At 36.5% G+C, this 15,613-nt stretch overlaps 1 non-coding gene across 1 annotated transcript; it reads right to left on the bottom strand.

Annotated features, from left to right (window-relative positions):
* Nucleotides 1-3,325: 3,325 nt before the first annotated feature.
* On the bottom strand, nt 3,326-3,463 carry LOC132020953 (U4 spliceosomal RNA). Its single transcript, XR_009405155.1, has one exon. It is a non-coding gene; the product is annotated as a U4 spliceosomal RNA (small nuclear RNA).
* Nucleotides 3,464-15,613: the final 12,150 nt, after the last annotated feature.

Raw genomic sequence — 15,613 nt, 5'->3', positions numbered from 1 at the left:
CAGACCCTGCTGACATCTGACTGCAACCTCATGAGACCTTAAGCCATTCCCAAATTCCTGACCCACAGAAACTAAGGAAGATCATTAGAAACTGTTGTTTTAAGCCAGCTAAGTTTTGAGGTAATTTTTAAAGCAAATTATTACAGTATTGATGAGGAACAAGCAAAGGAGACCAGTGGGGAGAAAAGCCAATTAGGAAGACAGAAAAACTGAGGCAATAGAACAAGAATTATAGGTTTGAAGAGAAAGAATGTATAAACAACCATTTTGGAATTTGGGAAGTGAACAGAGTAGGAAGTTTAGTAGGACTGACTGGCAACTTGAGTCCGTATTTAAGCTTTATATTCATAAATCTGCCAGTTACGTAGTTTTCTTCATGAACATTTAATTGCTTGAATTCTTGCAGAATAGGTAGAAAACTGTAATTAAAGTAGAGTTGTGGTTCTGCCAGGTGAATATAAAGAAGGTAGAGAGGAAGAGAGAAGTTGATGTTGTATGAGAAGGACTATAATGAGGAGCCACAGACTCTACCAAGGCTAGGAAGACAGTGCCACATGGAGGATGACTGAGAGTGAAAGGCAGTAGGATCCAAATCTTGGAGATGGTGGTGGAATGGAAAAAATGGTGGAGAGGAAGTCTCAGAGAAAGTGAGGTGAAAGGGAAGGAGCCAATGTTTAGACATCAGTGTGCTTGAAACTGGGATCTAGGGGAGGCTGATGTATCTGCAATGTTTCATTTCCTAAAGGACCTGAAAGAATTTCAAATGTTCAAAGTTTTCTTTCTGGGGCAGGAAGACTGTGGATACTTGTGTTTTTTCCTATATATTTTTTCCTAATTTTTTTAACATTTTAGAAAAAAAAAAAAAACGGGAAAAACAGTCTATTAAAGAATACCAGAAAGTATGTCTGAGTAAAGAATAGTATATTCCAGATAATGAATTGAAAAGTATAAACATAAAAGTCAAAATTCAAGGACATTTCATTTCTAAAAGGACACATATTAGACCACTACTTACTTGAATTAACTGCCTCACCTTTTTTCCCCAAGAAACTAATGAGTCGCTAGTACATGACCATGACCAATTGCGCTGAAACACAGTTTTGCAATGCCCACAGTGAACTCCCACACCGACATGCATTCACTTTGAAGAGTTTTGGACAAAAGCTCAAAAAAGTAATTAGGAGAGAGTCCATCCTGCAGAAATATTACATGTAAAGTTATTTCACTGAGGAGCAGAGCAATTCAACAACAACAAAAACCCCATCATCAGAGTTCTGGTTTTCATTCTATCATCTAGCTGGCTGTCACTTCACAGCTGTTCAAAAATGTATTAAAGGGCTACTTAGAGATGGAGTGTGACACATTTCATATTTTACTTCAAGGTGAATAAGGTCCTTCTGAAATGGGCTAAGCCCAAGGCCCTGGACAGTGAAATCCCACTAATCTCCAGCGTGATGATGACATGGAAGAGTAGAATAAATTGTCAGTGCCCAACATGTGTGAAGTGTAAGCTAAAGTCACTTGAGACTCACAGGGTAAAGGGCAACAATGTCTTCGTGTCCACTGAATGCTTCCAGCTATCTAAGATGACACTGTGGGCTCAGTCTCCAGAACTTGGTGCAGCTACAGAGTAAAATCAGAAAATTCTGGGTTTCACACCCTGGACCTTCAACTCCTGGCTGTGGAATGTTGTGCAAATTATACAACTTCCTCAAGCTTTCCTTTCACATATGTAAGTGTGGCAAAAAGAACGACTTCACAGGGACATGCTGACTGATAAATGTATTAATTTGCTGGCTTCTGGTAGGCACTCCATGGTAATTTCCTTTTCCTTCCCAAATGCAGAGAGGTAATGAAAAAATAAGCTAAAACTCAAGAAATTGAAGAACAGCCTCACAAATGCATTAGACAGGTAGCTTCTCTGTTCTGACACTATATCCCTGCATTCCCAATTTCGGAAAAACTGGCCAACTGCAGAAGATTATCATACAATAGTAACCACATCAAGGAATTGTCTACTGAACGCTTTAAGTTGTGTTGGGTCTTATGCTAAATTATCTCTATATTTAACTCCGTTTAAATCTTACAACTACCTAATGAGGCTGTATTATCATTATTCCCATTTTTGGAGCAAAGGAATAACCTAACTTCGCACTACTACCAAAGATAAAGCTGAGACTTGAACCCAGTACTTTTAATTCCAAAGAACCCAGTACTTTTAACTACCTATGTACCAAATCACAGAGCCATGCTACTCCATCATTATTAAGTAAGAAAGGAAAATCCAGGACCATTTTTCAGGAAAAAAAGAAGGAATACCAGTGTAGCCCTCCAAGTGATTCAATTTTCCCTATGTGAAAACAAAACTCTGTTTCTTACTATTCGAGTCTTAACTGTAAGAGCTTTGATCAAAGTGAATTCTTGACAATTAATGGCTAGAGTCCAATGTTGAGCTGCACTTGCCATACTACTTATGAAAACACAATCAATAGTAGGTTACAAAGCTTCTGAATTATCAAACTAGAAAAATACACTTATTGTGCATCTGTTTATTTTCTTTTCCAAGTAAATAAGCAATCAGCTGCTCTGGTACAAAGTTCATCAGTTGCCTGGATGCAACAAGCATGAGTTACATTCTAAACCAAACCATGTAATTAGTTGAGCTTTTCATATCAACCAGGTACTCCAGAATAATCAGATGGAGGCCTGTTTAATAAATAGACTTTATTTTACTTCTCATTGGAAGACCATTAATGAAATAACATTCCCTATTCTTTCCCTAAGGGAATTCAGATGCTCCTTTATCAATATAAACTAGCTGCCATTTCATTATTAGAACATCATCATCATAACTGGATAACAAACTTGCAAATGAGGCTAAAATGCTTAATGTGTTTGTAATAACAAGAAAACAAGATTTACTGCCAATGTATTCATTTTATTTCCAATTACCAGTTTTGTGGGAACAAATTTCCCCTCTTCCAAACAAGGTCTCAAATCTCATTGGCCAGTAGACAACTCTCATTTTACCCAACTATATCCAACTGTACATGTTCAGAAATGATTAAATTAATTAAAAGCCAGAAATAAATTTATAAAATTAACACACTAGATAAATATTAAGGAAGTTCCCAATGATTTTATGTTCTTTGGAGGAGAATCGAAATTTTTAGAGGCTCAACTCAATTAATATATATGTATAATGATATAGTTTCTCCATCCCATGTGATAAAATCATACCCTGAAGGCTCCTAATACCATTTGTTTAATATTAGAATTCTTTCAAGCTACAAATATGTATAGAGAAAATTTTATTTAAGAGATAATCAATATTGAGCTTTCACAGATATGCAGGATTCAATTATGGGAAAAATCTCAGAACCATTGCTTTGTCATTCTCAATTAGCAATAATCGTGCCTCAGATAAACTTCATTGGCTATGATACTGCCACTGAGCAAAGCCTGCTTTGTCATTCTCAACAGTTAGTTGTCACTCTCAGTAAATTGTTAAAAAAAATAATAATATCAAGTGGCTTGAGATTTTTTTTTAATCTTCACATTTAAGAAATATGTTCTTTCTGGCTCTGACCATGTTTTGTCACACAGGAATCTAAATCAAAGATGGCCAGACCACTACACTTGTTGTCAGAGACAAGAATCCCCTTGGCATCTCCCTCCATGGCCAGACTCAGTGCCTACCTCCCCAGCCTCACCCTTCCCACTACACAAGTCCCGAGCTGGTTGCTGTCGCACACACACATTTTGTGGTTGCAAACCTCACATACTGCTTGTGCTGCTCCTTCTGCCTAGAGACATTCCCATCTTTCTTCGCTCACTGTCTTGGGACTCAGCTCCTGCTAAACATTCCAAGCTGGGTAAGATGCTCTGTCCAGGGTCCTGTAGCACCTTGTGCATACATCTATCATTGTGCTTTTTAGTTTTATGAATTATCTACTAAAGTATAAGCAGACATCTAACCCAGGCTGGGTCAATCAGTCTCTTTTATGAGAACCTGGATTCAGAACACAGTAATTCTAGTATGCTCTTCTCAAGACAAACTGAGAGATCACACAAAGCTAGAACAGAGGTGACTCTGCAATCACCAAACTGGGAAAGCCACTCTTTGAAACCAGAGGAAAAGAAGGAAGACATGAACAAAAATGAAAAGGGAAGCCACAAATCCTGACGAGGCAAAAACAAATCAGTTTGATATACTGCTCCCTGTGTTCAGAAACCAGGTTCACAAATGCAACCTTGGGTTCTGGGAGATTTTCATATATCCTTCCCAAGACAGTCTCCATTTCACTTAGGCAATTTGAAAACATTTCTGTTTTGAACAGGCAAATGATCTCTAAGACACTTACATATTGTAAGCGGAAAATATATATGCCTGTTAAATGAATCTGTGACTTTGTCATAATGAATTAACTCAGAGCAAGGATTCCCTCTCAGCCCCCATCATGAGGAGAACCTCCTAGTTGGCATCTACCATTGAAAGAATAGCAGTTTTAAAAAAAGAAGAAAGAAAGAATGAAAGAAAAATGGCAGAGCAGTTTGACATGATTCTGAATACAGAAAGACCTTAATAAGTATTCAAGAACTTGAACCTCCTCCAACTGCTACCATTTTAAAGGATGAGAAAATGGAGACCCAGAGGAGAAATAACCTGCCTGGGGTCATATACCAAATCAGAATCACAACAGAGCCCAGGCTTCTTATCAGACAAGTCGTCTCTCCTCTTCCCCCCAACATGTTTTCAAATACCTTTGACTCAAGCACAACCAGGGAAACATTTAGGCTGTGACATGAGCTTTCAGAAGAGCAGAACCACAGTGGTTTTATAGCCTGCAGACTTTGTAGGATAAGGATCCATGTAAGAGTTCAGAACTTTAAGATACTCTGTTCTTTTTGTCTTCGACTATAATCAACCTTAAGGTGTTAAAGATGGTACAGGGCAGCTCTCAATCCTAGCTGTCAATGTGTTGATTTAGTAAAGAGTCACTAGAGATATAAAAGACGATCTCTTATTTTCTTTGCATAAAAATCAAAATTGCAGTTACCAAAGTAAGGAATTAGTCTTTTTACAGATAATATATGTTCCTCATATTTGACATATGTATCATGATTACTTTCACAGTCACTTAAAGTAAACTTCAAGTTTACTTAAAGCTAAATGCAAAATATAAAAGATCTATAATAACGACTTAGCTATTCAGTTACATAAAGCTCTATCAATCATTAATGAAGATGCATTGATTATTCAGTAGGTGCCAGATGGGTGCCAGCCCTTAAGCTCAACACGAGCATTATTCTTTCACTCATCCACCTCTGGATGGCTATTTGAGTGCGTTTTATTTCTTTTTCAAATTATGATAAATGAGTTGCTTCCATCCCCTAGAAATGCAGATTTATGTTCTCTTTAAACACTCCATCAATACTTTGGGAGGTTAAATTTTTAAGGGTAAATCTTTAACATTACTCTTCTCATAGAGGCTACTGCTTAGAATGATTTCAAAATCAATATGTGTTTTCTAGCTTATATATAATAATGATAATCGTGATTTGTATAATGCAAGCCATATTAATATTTGCAAATTCTACATACAGAAAGTAGAGCTTCCCAAATGAAAATAAAGTTTATTTATCTAAAAATTGGTAAACTATATCTGTTTATTTCTTGTATTTCAACCTAATTACTTGTCATTTAATGAATGCTGCTTTAGTCAGTAAAGACTAAAAATGTGAAAAGGGTATTTTTTTCTTCACTAATTGTTAGTCATAGAAAAATAAAGAATACATATAAGCAATTCTTTTCAGTCGATTTATAATGAGGATGACATTCATCGGTTAAAAAAATACACCCTTCTGTTAAGAATGAGCACTAACTCAGGCATTCATGTGCTTTCTAAACACTAATGAACTTCGCTACATTATCTCAGAATACTTCTTATTTTCTACTTTTTTATAGTCTGTTTTTATTCCATTTCAACTGCTATAAGCTCATAAAAAGAGAGCAATAATTTATATCACAGATATGTCAAATCAAGACCATCTCATTTTTCCTAATGAACATGACAGAAAACAAGGAGACATTTTAGAAAGAACAACGGTTGCAACAGTAATTCTTCAACACTGATCTGACATAAAATAAGTATGGGGAAATCCTAGCATTTATTAGCTGCCTCTATGTCTTGGTTTGTTTTAGTTCTTTTCATGTATTATGCCATTTATTCCTCATATCAGTCCTGTGGGGTAGGTGCTACTACTTTTGTCACTGTACATATGAGGAACCTAAGGCACAGAGTTTAAGACATTTGCCCAAGATCATACCTGACAAATTGTGGAGAAGAAGAGGATCCCAGGCACTCCAGCATGAAATCAGCGCTCTTAACGACTCTGTATACTGCATACTTCCTATGCTTTTGTAATAGTTAAGTTAAAAAATATATGTAAAACAAGCAGCATATTTCCTACCCTTTAATGAGTACCCAGCCAAATGTAACTATAGTGGTCACCATCATGCCTATTGGGCTGATAATGATGATTATGAATCATGATGCTTTTTACTTTTGTATTCTAAATTATTTTTATATGCATAATCCCACTTTTTTCTGCTGAAAAACATAACTGGCCCTCTAAACTCATCATGTTTTTTTTAAATATTTCAAACATGAATTTCTGGCATCTGTCACAAGCGTTCTACAAAACACAGTATCACTCAGTGTTCAAAATGTGACATATGGTTTCGGGGAGGGGAGTTGCTGAAGTTTTTACTAAGTAATTTGGAATCATAGGATTTGCTATCTCCTCTAGAATTATGTTCTCATGAAAGAACTCTCTCTATAGCTTCTCAATTTTTATGCTATAAAATTTAACTATATTTATTATAATCACCATTGTTCCACAGGCTACATTACAAGCAAAGTGGGAAGAATGGAGGAAAACGGGGAGAGAAAGAGAGAAGTGCTAATTTGTGTTTTGTAAAAGGATGGAGAGATGTTTGGTGATCTTAAAATCAAAGCTTTTAACAAAAGCTAGAAGATTCTGTGTGGTAGCTATTTGATGGGTAAGCTTGAGACTGGGGATACACCAGCAAGAAGCCAGTATGACAGTGACTCAATTGTCTATCGATCAGAAATGCCTACATTCTGATAGTATCTCTCCAAATATAGGACCTTAGGCATTTACTATAAAGTAGGTATCTAAACTTGATGAGTTTCAATTGATAAAAGGAAAGAATTTATCTTCCATTAACTGAAATTCACCTAGGCCATCAAAGATTGCCAAGCACCAGTACCTAATCAACATCAAGCAAAATGAACCAAGGACAACAGTAGCTAGAATCTTTACCAAATGCTACCCATAAATCAAAGAAATGTTGTCTCCTTAGCAAGTAATTTATTTGGAAAAAAATTTTAATGCTAATTTCTGAATGAAACCAAAAAGCATTTTATTGAAATGAACCATTTTAGTGTTGAGCTCAGTCCAAGTACCAACCAACACAGTCTCCAATAAACTTTCAAATGAACACGTCGAAGTAATTCTTGTTTTACTACTTATTCTGGGGACTCAATTAGAAAGAATAACAATAAAAATAAAACATAGTCACTCCATTTCACTATAAAGGAATTTGATAGTCCAGCTTTGGTATATCAGCTAATCCCACCTAAAACAGAGACAGAACTTTTCAGAAAACCCTCTTCCCTAATGAGAATCCCCAGTGGAAGATGGCTCATAATTTAGAAGGCTATCAATACTAATTTGTTTAATTTATTTTAAAATAAATTTCTTAATGGTTCCCATTATTTCTGTTGTTCCTATGCAAAAACTGAGGTTATCTGAGCATGTTTTCATTTAAGTATTTCCTTACCTACTTAGGAACATTTGCCTGGGCATTGGTATCACCCAACTTCCTCTCTAATGCCTTAATAGTCACTAAGAATTCTGTACCTCAGGGTACTCAGTGGTAACAGAATCTATGAACAGTTCATCATTTTTAAAAATAAAGAATATTTTGTAAACAATATTAAATAATTTTTATGCAATTGGGTAAAGATTTTAAAAGCTCATAGAGGTATATGAATTATTAAATTCAAATATTACAACATGTTATAAAGGATTTTTTCATAATAAAGTCTTTTAAAGCAACAAGTTATATTGAAATCCAACAGATGACAAGCTCTGCTGAAGAAGAAGGTTTCACCTTTGGCATAGTACCATTATAAAAGTAAGAAAAAAACAGGTAAAATTTTAAGAAATTCTTAAATGCTAAGTATGGACTAGTCTGTCACTTTAGATCTCTGGGATCCCCAGACTTAAAAAGAGTCTATTCTCATTCACCAGCTTTCATTCAAGGGCCTCTCTAGGATGCTCACAAAAATGGACAGAGATGGTACCTGGCACAGCACCCTCTCAGTGCACTATCTAGGCTGAAGCAAAATCTGGAAGACACAGGAAGTGGTGTACAAAAGCCTGCTGGCCTGCTCTCAGACACAGGCAGCAAACTGCAGCTAAGGAAAGGACAGGACAGCTGCTTGAGCCCAGGCCCCTAAATTGGTACAAAGTAGACGTCTACTGTCACTGAGGGAAGGCAGGACACATGCGCCCACTTAAGTGGTCCCTTCAAGACCCCTTCCTAAATTGAGGGCAGACTATGGTTATGTGGCAGGGTGAGGTGGGGAAGGGCTGTAGTGAGGACAGAGGTTTGAACCATTAAGAAAGCTCCACCCTCAAAATGTAAGCAAACAAGGCCTTCCTGAGACAAAGGCTAGATCAGGAGAACCAAACATCCTATCTATCCTCCACACAATTTTCCACCAAATAACAAACAATAGCAATCTGCTGCCTGAGAGGAGCCAGACCAGGGAAAATACCCATGGGTAGTTCAGGTATGCAGGACCTCCTGACAGCAGAACAGAAACCCTGAGAAAAGCCCTGTGGTAATGCAGACCTTAAGCTAAGCACAAAGTGGCAGTAGCCCAACACTGGAGGAAACTGAAGACAGACACACTGACAGCAACTATATCAACAACAAGCCCAGCACAACTACTGATAACCACTCAGGTCCTGACAAAAGAGGTGTGCCAGTTTCAGATGTAAATAGTACTGACCTCCAGCTTTTCTACTCTTTAAAAAAAAAAAAAAGAAAAAATCCAGTATTCAATGAAAAACTGTGAAAAAAAAAAAAAAAAAAAAAAGAAAAAGAAAAAAGAAAAAAACAAAAGACGTATTATCAAGTTAAAAAAGTAGTCAAAAGAACCAGACTGAGAAATGACTCACATGTTAGAACTCTCATATAGGCAGGGACTTAAAAATAATTATGATTAATGTGCTAAAAAATTTAGTGAAAAAGGCAGACAACATGCATTCACAAATAGGAAATTTCCACAGAGAGATAGAAACTATAAAAAAAGAACAAAATAGATAATCCAGAATCTATAAATACACATATATATATATACACATTTATGTACATATATATACATATACATATACATAAATGATGTAAAATTCATTGTACAGGCTTATCAACAGGATACCACAGAACAAGGAATCAATGAGTTTAAAAATAGGCCATCAGAAATTATCCAAACTCAACAACAAAGGGAAAAAAACGGGCGAGAAAAAAAAAAAAAAACAGATCATCTAAGAGATGTGGGATGATATCAAATAGTCTTATACACATGTACTGGGAGTACTAGATGGATAAAAGAGAACAGGATAGAAAGAGATAGTTGAAGAGATAACTTTCAAAATTAGCAATAAAACAACAAACCACACATCTAAGAAGTTCAGAGAGCCCAAGCAGTATAAATAGTAAGAGAAACTCACTGGTCACATTATAGTCCAAATGCTGAAACCTAAAGATAAAAGAAAAATCTTGATGGTAGCCAGAAAAAAAGAAATATTTCCTAGAGAGGTACAAAGATAAGGAAGTAGACCAGATTTCTTATCAGAAATTAAGCAAGCAGAAGACAATGAAGTCATACTTTTATTTTATTTTTTTAAAGATTTTATTTATTTATTTGATAGAGATCACAAGTAGGCAGAGAGGCAGGCAGAGAGAGAGGAGGAAGCAGGCTCCCCGCTGAGCAGAGAGCCCGATGCGGGGCCTGATCCCAGGACCCTGGGACCATGACCTGAGCCGAAAGCAGAGGCTTTAACCCACTGAGCCACCCAGGTGCCCCAGAAGTCATATTTTTAAAGAACTGAGAGAAAGAAAAAAAATTGGACAAGTCATAATTCTGGCCAGTGAAAACACCTTTCAAAAATGAAGAGGCAATGAAGATTATTCCAGACAAACAAAAGCTGAGAGAATTAATCACAAGCAGACCAGCACAACAAAGAATGTTAAAGATTGTTCTTAAAAAAAGTTCCTCAGTTCAAAAGAATCTGATACAAAATAGAAATAAAGAAATAAAGAACCCAGGAGAAGGAAAAATCTGGATAAATATGACAGACATTTTTCTTAATTTTAATGTCTTTAAAAGACAACTGAAACAAAAACACTTAAGAAGCATTGTACATTTCATAAAATATGTTTAAGTAAAACATATGAGAACAGTAGCATGAAGGAAAAGGAGGAGTAAATGAAAGTTGAGCCTTGAACAATGTGGAGATAAAGGGTACTGACCCCCACCATGCAGCCAAATATCAACATATAATTTTGACTCTCCAAAACCATAACTACTAGTAGCCTACTATTGATTAACTTATTTGTTTATTAACATAAACAGTCCATTAACACATATTTTGTATAACTATTATATACTATATTCTTATGAAGGAAATCATAAGAGAAAATATATTTACTTTGCTGTACTGTATTTATTTTTTAAAAAATCCACATGTAAGAGGACCTATGTAGTTCAAACTGTGCTGTTCAAGGGTCAAGTATATGCTATGATTAGATTCTTAATACAGGAAGTCCTATAATATTCTTTGAAATTGAACCATCATAAGTTAAAGATATTAATTAAAAACCACTGAACCAAAATAATTAAAAACATGTAACTAATAAGCTAACAGGAGGCATAAAATAGAAACATGAAAAATAGTCAAAAGGAGTAAAAGAGACACAAAGGAATAAAGAACAGGTGGATGGATAGAAAAGAGCTAGAACTACAAAGAAAAGATGGCAGATCTAAATGCAAACATCAATAATTACATTAATGGTAGGTACATTTCAATTAAAGGTGAAGATTACTAATTGGATGAAGAAAAGCAAGACCCAATTATATAATTTTTAAAGGAAATTAACTTTAAAATAAAGGTATAGTTGGGTTAAAAGGATGGGGAAAATATACCATTCAAATACATATCAAAGGGAAGCTAATATGACTATATTAATATCAGGCTATCTAACAAGAAATATTACTTTTGAAATATTACTATTTATAAAGAGGGGCATTTCATGGTGATAAAGTCATCAAGAAGACATAACAATCCCAAATGTATATAAACTGAAGTACAGAGTTCAAACACTCAAATAATAAGTGATATTATAATAATTTTGTTAGTTGTTTGATTTGTACCAGTAACAAATGCTGCAGCAAATTTTCTCCACCCTTAGTGCCCAACACCCCCATCCTCCTGCTTTGCCAGGTTAAGTGATAATGGTGTTGATGTAGCCATCATAAAGTCTACAACTAAAGACTAGAATATTTCTATCCCCCAAGAAAATAAAAACTTTCACAGCAGCATATGTCCTAAGACTTCTTAGTATATGTGCTGCCGAAGCGAGCACTGTCCTAAGACTCCTTTTGACAAAGTAATTTCACATAAAAATGAGTGAAAGGAAGTAGGAAGAAACCAGTAGTGACATGCAGAGAAGCTAGAGCAAAAAAACCCCTCAAATAACCTGAAATGTCATAATCTGCATGTCACTGCTTATACTCTGAATTAAGAACATGTACTTATTAATTAGGCTAAAACATTTATTAAGACACTTTTAAAGTAAGAGATTAATCTATTAAGCAAACATGACTTCACAACATGACTTTAACTGGTGGCTATATATTCTGTGTAGACTCATTATTCAACTTCACACCCTATTCGTTCCATTATTTCATTTTTGACAGGTAGCAGCTGAATAAAGTGAAGAACTATTCATATGAATTCAGTCAATAAGGAAAGGTGTAAAGAGTAATAATAGGTGACCAACTATCTTCAGAAGAAAATGTTACCATCTATTTAAAATACATGATGTGGTCACAGATTTATTTTTCTATCACTTACAAATCTCACTGCCCTACCTTACCAAGTTTCTTTCAAACCAGTATAATGCTGTTAATCATGATTTGAAATACATTTGGTGTCTTATGACATCATATGCATGAAATAAAACTTTAATATTCCACCCAAGGAGATTAAATAATATAAGGATAATTTATACAATGTTTTCTTAACTTGAAGAAAAAAAAACAAAGCATAAAGGTCTATGATAATATTAAAATGATATTTAAAAGTTTGGTTACCGCAATGGACTGAATACTTGTGCCCCCCAACATTCACACGTTGAGGCTTAGATTCCTGATGGGATGGTATTTGGAGATGGGACATTTGAGAGGTAAGTAAAACATGAGGGCAGATCCCTCATAAATGTTATTAGTGCCCTTAGAAAGGGCTAAGGAGGTAAGAGTTTCTTCCTTCTACCATGTGAAAACACAGCAAAAAGACAGCCATCTATGAACCAGGAAGAAGGCTGTCACCAGATAACTCTGCTGATGCCCCAATCTTGTATTTCCAGACTCCAGAGCTATGAGAAATAAACTTCCATTGTTTACAAGCTACCCAGTCCACGGTACTCTGTTACAGCAGCCTGAATGGACCAATAGGGTTACTCAGTCCAACAATGCCAGTAGAGATAGTTATATGCTCCTTATGTCTCCTAATTTTATATATCTTACAATTTCGCCTTAGTGACAAATGTAAAAATGTTCTTTAAATCTAATCCCATCTCAGTACCTTGATTAACATGCCTTGTACAAGGTAATTAAAAGAGTTTTAAGATTCACAAAAGGTAGAAAAATGAGTGCATTTCTACCTTTCTACAAAAGGTAGAAAATGAGTGCATTTTAAGCAAAACATCATGGTCATCAACCAGATGAATTCCATGAGGGCAGGACTTTGTTTCGTTGACTGTCATATCCCTCCAAAAGCTGAAATAATGTCTGACAAATAACAGACACTCAACAAATATTGTTAAATTAATGAGGGAATATTAGAGACCCTACAGCATAAGCTACTGCAGAGAAGAAAAATAAATTACCCATGAATTCACTGAGCCAGGAATCATCTCAGTGCATATTGTGGTGACTGCCATCAAAATACGAAACACACACTCCTACATGTGTAAGGAATAAGAAAAATAAAGATAAGACTTCATATACAAATCCCCGAGCTTTCTAATTTTTAAAAGTTGTGGGCATTACTTTGATATATTGGCAGGGTGGGGGAAAAGTACCTAAATACAAAGCATTTCTCATTTCATAAGTAGCAATTCAGGGAAAACATAACACTAAATGAACTTCTAATCTGGAGCTGGGTATACATCCACAGTCCAGGACTTCCAATACAGTAAATTCTACTTTTAAGCCAATTGCTACAAAGAAGATCAAATTAGGCAACTAAACAAATGAAATGAGGAGGAAAAGGATTTTCCCCATGCTTCCTGACATCTGTAACCCATATTTTATTTGCCTGATAAAGTATTTGTGTCAGCCTCAGAGTAATGAGCTCAATATAATTTCACCCTAGGGTTTTGCTCAGAAACAGGTCTCACAAATGAACTAAACGACAGCAACAAAAAAACTCACACAACTTCAATATTTCCTTCTCCAACTCTGTGTTTCAGAATCTCAGATTCACTCTCTCTCAGATTGCATTTATGTTTTGCTATGGACTGAATTGTGTTCCCAAAAACTCATGTGTTGAAGCCCCACCCCACAATGTAATGGTATTTGGTAGTGGGACCTTTGGGAGGTAATTAGATTTAGATGAGATCATGAGCAGCAGACCCTTGATAGGATTAGTGCCCTTATAAAAAGAAACACCAGAAAAGCTTGCCTATCCACCTACATGAGCTCTCTCCACTCTTGCTCTCTCACACTCTCTCTCATTCTCTCTGTCAGGTGAGGGCACAGTGGGGGGGACAGGCATCTGCAAGCTAGGAGCAGAGCCCTCACCAAGGAAGTGAATCAGCCAGCACTGTGATCTCGGGCTTTCTGACCTCCAGAAATAAATTTCTATTGTTTACAAGCACCCCATCTATGGTATTCTGTTGTAGCAGCCTATGGCAACTAAGACATACATAAAAGAAAACAATAGGAGTGATAAGAAAGTCCCGTTGTGAAAGAGTTTTCTCTGCATTAAGAGTATAGATTTGCACTGTCACATTTAACCCCACAACCTGTCATTTTACACATGAAGAAACTGAGGCTCCGAGAGATGGAACAAATCTCCTAGGAAGCACCAGAATCGTGATTTAAACCAAGGCTCCCTGCCTACAGGGTCAGAGCTCTTAAGTCCCACACATATCACCTCTTCAGACTTTTTATTAAGTTCAACTAATCCACCTCCTGATACAAAAGAACAAAAATAATTCCCCAAATTACTAATACTTTGACATTACACAGAGAATTATAACAGCTTTCTTTTCAAAAGGAAGAAATTGCCCTCCTTGCTCACAAATAGGACAACCTATAAACCCCTGTCCCAATTTTAACAGAGCTAGTATTGCAATCTAGTTACCTCTCTCTAAAATTGCTGGTGTTTGGGGCTAAACATGAAAACAGTCTCGAAAGCCCACCACCTGACCCCTCACCTATGCTAGCTCCTCACCAGGGCTCAGAACTCCAATATGCCTACAACACAGCCTAAGTCTGTGAGTTACCTTCCAACACAAATCCACCTGTGCTACCCCTTACTCACCTGGGAACCTCAGGTAGTGATTTCAACTCTTAGCCCTCAGTCACCTCACATGTAAACTGAGAATTATAATATCTATCCCAAATGGTTATGTGATGGCTACAGGTAAACATACTCCTAAACACCAAGCACACCTTGGTACTTAGGAGACTGGACCCCATGCTAGTTCTGCTCCTTCTCCCCTTCTCCCCTCCTTGTCCCCAACACCCTGCTCCTCTCCACCACCTCTCCTAGGACCTCCTTCTATGAGTTACTCTCTGGTTTCACCATCTTCATTGGTCCTCCTTAGGGGTCTCCTTCCAGGAGACTATAACTATGCCTGGGAATCCCTTGTCTATGATATTGAAAATAAATATAAAACCAGCCATTGTCCCAGCTAATATCCTTTTTCTCCATGTCTTCATTGCCAAATGTTCATTGTCACTTCCAACACTGCCTTACCGCCAGTCCGTTTGTTCATTCATTTCAAAAATATTGGAGCAGCTGCCGTTTGCCAAGCCTTGTGCTGGGAACTGGGGATACAACTATTAGCAAAAACTGACACCCCACTCTTATGGTGCTCATCAGTATTTGTTCATTATTCATTATTTAGGTTTTGTCCTCCTGTACTCAAAGGGAGGATACAGGGGCAAAGACCTTATCTTCCTTATTGCTCAGGACATCCCTGGTGCTTGCAACATGCCAG

This window comes from Mustela nigripes, chromosome 6, assembly GCF_022355385.1.
Source record: "Mustela nigripes isolate SB6536 chromosome 6, MUSNIG.SB6536, whole genome shotgun sequence".
In the NCBI taxonomy this organism is placed as follows: domain Eukaryota; kingdom Metazoa; phylum Chordata; class Mammalia; order Carnivora; family Mustelidae; genus Mustela; species Mustela nigripes.
This window is presented reverse-complemented; position numbering and strand designations above follow the sequence as displayed.